The sequence below is a fragment of the Schistosoma haematobium genome, chromosome ZW, assembly GCF_000699445.3.
Source record: "Schistosoma haematobium chromosome ZW, whole genome shotgun sequence".
NCBI classification, from domain to species: Eukaryota; Metazoa; Platyhelminthes; class Trematoda; order Strigeidida; family Schistosomatidae; genus Schistosoma; species Schistosoma haematobium.
This window is the reverse complement of record NC_067195.1, coordinates 17652328-17658378: the sequence shown is the minus strand read 5'-3', so window position 1 is coordinate 17658378 and position 6051 is coordinate 17652328.

The window sequence follows — 6051 nt, the reverse complement described above, 5'->3', positions numbered from 1 at the left end:
TACGTGCGTTTATCCCGGGACTCTGTGGCATCTTCGTCTGGTCTTGTTGACGTTGGTGTCGCACTGAGCGCTAGAGTTGAGGCAGCACTAATCGATTGGATCCCCATTAACAGTCGGTTATGTGCTGTTAGATTAGATAGTTCCATCAAAGTGGGAAGCAATCGGTATGGGAAACGATGTCTGTTCGTCATCTCCGCCTACGCCCCGACAGATGGCAGCCCGGATGCAATCAAGGATGAGTTTTACCACCAGTTATCTGTTCTTCTCCAGAAAGTGCGTTCGACAGATATTGTAGTACTAGCCGGAGACTTGAATGCTCAGGTTGGGCGTCTAGGCAAAGAAGACAGTCGTTTAGGTGGCCGATGGGGACTTGTTGGTCGTAGGTCAGATAACGGGGACCGTCTACTGCAACTATGCACAGACCACAACCTGTTTCTGGCTAGCTCTAACTTTCGGCACAGTCATTGCCGATGTGCCACCTGGCGTTCTCCCTCTGCATCTCAAGCCTGGACTCTGATTGATCACATCGCGATCAGCTACCGCTAGCGTGGTTGTGTACAAGACTGCCGCTCCTTTTGGAGTACCTATCTGAACTCTGATCATGCCCTGGTCTGCGCCAATCTTACCTTACTTTTCAGTGGACAACGAAGTGACCGCCATCAACGGATTGATATTAGCAAGCTGGTTGCAACTTCTGTTGCTAGTAAGTATCGAACCGAGCTAGCCTCTAGGCTAGCTACCACTCCACCGAAAAGTATAGATGAGCATTGGTTGCAATTGCATGACGCCATGAAAATGGAGGGTACAGTCAGTTGTGGGTTCGCGAAATGTCCCGCTTATAAGCACTGGGTTTCTTCTGGTTCCTTACAACTCATTGAAGCCCGTCGGTCTACTCCGGGTGACCGTGAGTTTGGCCACAAACGAAGGATGTTACGTAAAGAAATTGGGCAAAGCTTGCGTAAGGACCGAGAAGCCTGGTGGTCGAAGCGTGCTAATGAGCTGGAAGCAGCAGCTGCATCTGGTAACTACCGGAAGCTCTTCCAACTCATTCGAGCCATTTGCAGCAAGACGTCTGGTGTGGGCGAAACAATCTGTGAGGGTGATGGGATGCCAATCACTAACATCCATCAACGTCTTGGACGATGGACAGAATTTTTCGAAGGGCAGTTCAACTGGCCTGCTGCTCCGGCAACACCGGTCAGACTGCCCTGTCCTCCATGGCCGGTGAAGACTGATACACCAAATGAGGCGGAAGTCCGCAAGGAACTCCAACTCTTGAAGCGTTAAAAATCACCTGGCACAGATGACTTACCTCCGGCTCTTTTTAAAGATGGTGGTGACTTTCTGACTAAGCAACTGACGATGCTGTTTACGATGGTCTGGGAGCTAGAGAGGGTACCGACGTCATGGAATGAGTCGATAGTTGTCCCTATCTTTATAAGGGGTTCACGTCGTTCCTGTAACAACTATCGGGCGATAAGTCTATTTCCGATTGCGTCCAAGCTATCGGCTTCCGTCATACTTCGTAGGTTGTTCTAAACCCGAGAAAGATTGACTCGCGAGGAGCAGGCTGGTTTTCGTTCTGGTAGAGGATGTATTGATCACATCTTCACCCTCCGCCAAATGTTAGAACACTGCCATACTTATCAAAGGCCAACAATCGTAGTGTTTCTTGACTTCAGAGCTGCCTTCGATTCGTTGGATAGGACTGTTCTCTGGGATTGTCTATTGAAGAAGGGTGTGCCTGAGAAGTTTATTAACATCCTAAAAGCCCTATATACAAACACCTCAGGCAGAGTGAGGGCATACAACCACCTCTCTCCATTGTTCCATTCGAGCAGTGGGGTTAGGCAGGGTTGCCCAATCTCACCATTCCTCTTCAACTTTGCCATCGATGACATTCTGGAAACAGTCCTGATGGATGTAAGTAATGGAGGCGTGGATCTGTTGCCTGGAGAAAGACTTCTCGACCTTGAGTATGCGGATGATATTGTCTTACTGTGCGATAATGCCCAAGGCATGCAATCCGCACTTAATCAGTTGGCAATCAGTGTTCGTAGGTATGGTATGTGCTTTGCATCTTCGAAGTGCAAAGTACTTCTACAAGACTGGCAGGATTCTAATCCTGTACTCACTCTGGATGTGGAGCAGATAGAAGTAGTCTAGAAGTTCGTGTATCTGGGTAGCTGCATAAGTGCTGGTGGGGGCGTGAGTGATGAGATCAATGCACGTATAGTGAAAACCAAAGCGGCTTATGCCAATCTGGGCCACCTTTGGCGCCTTCGTGATGTTAGTCTGGCTGTAAAAGGTCGGATCTACAACGCGTCGGTGAGAGCAGTTTTGCTCTATGCTTGTGAAACCTGGTCTCTCCGAGTTGAGGATGTTAGACGACTCTCTGTGTTCGATCATCGCTGTCTCTAAAGGATTGCTGACATCCAGTGGCAACACCATGCTAGTAATGCAGAGGTTCGGCATCGTGTGTTCGGGCACAAAGATGATAATTCAATCGGTGTCACTATCTTGAAACACCGACTTCGGTGGCTTGGACATGTTCTACGAATGTCGTGCCAACGAATTCCACGTCGTGTATTATTTGCCGACTCTGGGACTAGTTGGAAAACGCGGAGAGGTGGTCAGTATATGACATGGTGTCGTGGGATGAAAGAAAGCTGTAAAGGGCTGGACTGTGTTGGTCCTTCACGACTCCCTGGTTGGGGTCCGAGAGATGGTACAACACAGTGGCTAGAGACGTTATCAGATATAGCTCAGAATAGAAGCCAGTGGTGATCCTGCTGTAACCTTCTTTTACTTTCTTCATAAAAAGTGGTTGTATCTCCCTTAACTGAAAGATTTCTTCCGATTGTACCTTTCCGTTCCCCCATTATTACTATCATTATTATTACACTACCTTACACCAATCTCTTCGTTATTGTTCTCTTTTTACGCTCCTTACCTTGTTTCTTCTTCTTTCTCTTTAAATTCTCATTGTTTTGTGTGGCACATATATATTTGGCGCACACTTGTACCAATATTTATGCGTTCAAATAAAATAAAATAAATATTAATGTTTCGATGGTGGATGGGTTCAGTGGGACTGGTCAACTCAAGAGTTCTTTGAAGTGCTCTACCCGCCTGTTTCGCTATTCTTCAGTGTTGTTGATTACTTTGCCTTTCCTACATTTCACCAGTTGTTCTGGTTTACGAAAATTTCCAGCGAGTTTCTTCGTTGTGCCATACAATTTTCTTATATTACCTTCTATTGCAGCCTTTTCCGCCGTCACTGCTAAATCTTCCACATATTTACGTTTGTCGGCTCTGATGCTCCTCTTGACTTGCTTGTTTGCTTCTTTGTATTTAGCTTGTGCCTTGGCTTCCTCTGCTCTTGTTCGACTGATATTGATTGTTGCCTTCTTGTTCCACTTTTCTTGAATCTTATCCAGTGCATCGACGGTTATCCTTGTGGCCCAGAACCTCATGACATGTTGAAGTGATTGCCTCCTTGATCCCTTTCCAGTGGTTCTGTATGACAGCCACTTTTCCATTGAGTAAATCGTGGAAGGCCTGGAACCTATTGTTGATGACTATCTTGAATTCGTTGAGTCAGTCAGTGTCCCGAAGGCCGTATTAAACTTTAATGATGCTGCCCTCTCCGTTGTTCAGCGCTTCTTGAGTTTCAGTTTTATCTTGGTGACCAACAAGTGATGGTCTGTGGCTATTATCAGCTCCTCTCTTGCTTCTCACGTCCTCCATCGTCCTTCTAAACTTTTTATTGATGCAGGTATGGTCGATTTGGTTCTTCGAAGTATAATCCGGTGAAGTCCATGTGGTTTTGTGTATACATTTATGTGGGAATATAGTGCCGCCTATGACCAGTTTATTAAAGGCACATAGGTTTGCAAATCTCTCACCATCTGCGTTTCTATCTCCCAGTCCATGTCGTCCCATGGTGTCTTCATATCCGGTGTTGTCCATTCCGACCTTAGCATTTAGGTCTCCCATCAGGACGGTCAAGTCCTTTGTTGGGAACTTCTCGACGATTGACTGCTGCATATCGTAGAATTGATCTTTAGCGTCTTCATTGTAGTCGTTGGTAGGCGCATAGCATTGGATAACGTTCATTGTAATGCCCTCTTTCTTTGTTTTGAAGGAGGCTTTGATCCATGAAATTCCAATCCTATAAGTACATTTTGTGCTTGTTTGGATAGCACCAATGCAACTCCTTGTGTATGTGAGGCATTTCCTTCTTCATGGCCGGAGTATAACAGAAGCTCCCCTGAAGCTAGTCGTTGTTGTCCAATCTGCGTCCAATGTGTTTCACTGATTCCGAGCACATCCAGATTGTATCTCTTCATTTCTGCAGCAATTCGGAAGACTCTCCCGATCTCCCACATTGTACGAGCATTTCATGTACCTAAATTAATGGTTGCTCCGGTTGTCAGAAGAGCATCAGCCTCGTGACTTCCGAAGGAACTCGGCTTTCACCATAAGGCGTCATAACTCCCCTAAATGAGGACCTTCTAACTCCCAGAGCGGGATTTAAATGGTTTGAATTATTTTTCCCTGGTTGGTGTTTTTATAGCGAGTTAGTTATATACAGGATGGAGTGGTCAACTCCATGCCCAACCTTCCTCCTTTATCCGGGCTTGGAACCGGCAGTAGCCTCAGAGGGGCTCAAGGCGGAGTTCTTAGTCAATGTAGATATAACCAAAGGCATTTTTACCAACACAAAATAACAAAATCCTTAAAATCAAAAGATTAAAGTAGAATCGTACTTCAGATATTGTAAATATCCTATCAACTATAAGCAAGTGGGTAAAGCCACAGAATTCTACAGTAAATCCACAAGTTGTTCATAATTTTTTGTGATTGTACTGGTTTCTCAAAAGGAATTTGTAAGCCTTCATTGTTAGTAAAATCATAGAAGTTAATTTGCTAAAGAAATCACAACATGAAGTAGCATGATTTATTGAACGACGATATTATACAATCCTTTGTATACAGTCATAAAAATAGGAATTGTGTAATCTAAAACTCTACTTTTAAAAATTCCCTATACCTTTCTAGATTTTATGAACAGGGTGATTTGAAACTGTATTTTTCCACAATAACCAAGGTCCAGTCTTAAATTATAATAAATTTTGATGAAAAGAGAGTAATATAGTGATGTCAAACCCCGACTTCTTTCTTCATACTCGTAGGATTAGTTGTTTTACGAATCCATTAGGTCACTTTTAACTAATCCGACTGATTATAACACTAACATTAGAATTCTGAGGTAGATGTCTCTTTAACTTGTAGTGACCTACTTTTATGAAGAGAACACGATTGGTATAATGGAAACAATTGTCATCATAACTAATTGTACTAGTGATTGTTTTACTGTACCTGTTTGTTTAAGTGTACTAAAAACACACATACCTCCGTTGTGTGTGACCTTGCACGAACTCGTGTACGCTCAGTAGTCCTGCTTGTAAACTTTGGCACGACCTCGGTATTCTTTTGATGCCACGAGATCGCCAACAAATACATCTTACTACAACCTCCAACTGCCTTCTGATATTTGGTCTACGGAGGGATCTAACATGGTAACTGGCAAGTAGTCTTGCTGTAGTGGTGATCATAGTCAACGGCGACTCGGCTCCACACTATAAAACTGACAATTACACCCTCTGTTTACTCAAATTATTTCCTTGAAACACAGCGTTTAAACTAACAGATACAAAACTCATAGAAAAACTTTCCGTTCTAATCTCCTATAAAGCACGACACAACATAACACACATTTTTGCCGTGATGCACCTTTCTGATTGCTTTGCATTTCTCAATGAACAGATATTAAGCAACAATTCATAATTACAGCATCGCATTGAATACAGCCTGATAATAAGTTCACGAACAGTATTCCTTAGATTCATTCTTCCTTTTCAGTGTAAAGTGATCCAAAACAACTTTATAAACAAGTACCGGTTCGTTTACGTGGTTTCAGCCATTTTTATATAAAACAAGTGATACCAATTAACTTCCTGAATCAAAATGCATATAGCAGAGTTC